A 688-nucleotide genomic window follows, 5' to 3' on the forward strand; every position below is an offset into this window, starting at 1 on the left:
ATTCTTTATTCCTTTTATATATTCAAATATACAAACATATTCATTTTAAAAACAAACTCATATACCGATTTATATATATATATATATATATTTTTTCATTTAATATAATAATATATAATTAGATGTGCTTTATTATTCTTTTCACATAATATATAAAGTAACAATATATATATATATATATTTTAATTTCTAAATTTTTTTATGATAATATAGTCAAAAAGATAATTCACACCACCCACCATAACATGTATAATATCGAGAATTTTTTTGTAAAAGCCTCAACTCCATATTCTTTCAGGTCAAAATATTTAATGAATAGCTGATTTACACTCATGGAGTTGAAATGAATATTAACTCTCAGTAAAGCAGACAATTAAATAAACTAATATTGAAAACAAAATAGGAAAATTTACAAAAAATAAAATCCCCTTTTTTTTTCTTTTTTTTTCTTTTTCTTTTTTTTTATTAACATGACTGCAAAGTTTTACAATGACATAATTTTTTTTTATCCAAACATTCTACCATAAATGTCTACATATATAAACATTTATATAACGGATACATTCGACTACCTTTGAAACTTATCCAACACAAACAAATCTTTTTTTTTTTAAGAACATATTGATTGATGAATTTTTTTTTATTATTATTTTTTTTAGAACACATTTATAGTACATCAATCAAATCT

The sequence above is a fragment of the Primulina huaijiensis genome, chromosome 11 (assembly GCF_012295235.1).
Source record: "Primulina huaijiensis isolate GDHJ02 chromosome 11, ASM1229523v2, whole genome shotgun sequence".
Classification (NCBI taxonomy): domain Eukaryota; kingdom Viridiplantae; phylum Streptophyta; class Magnoliopsida; order Lamiales; family Gesneriaceae; genus Primulina; species Primulina huaijiensis.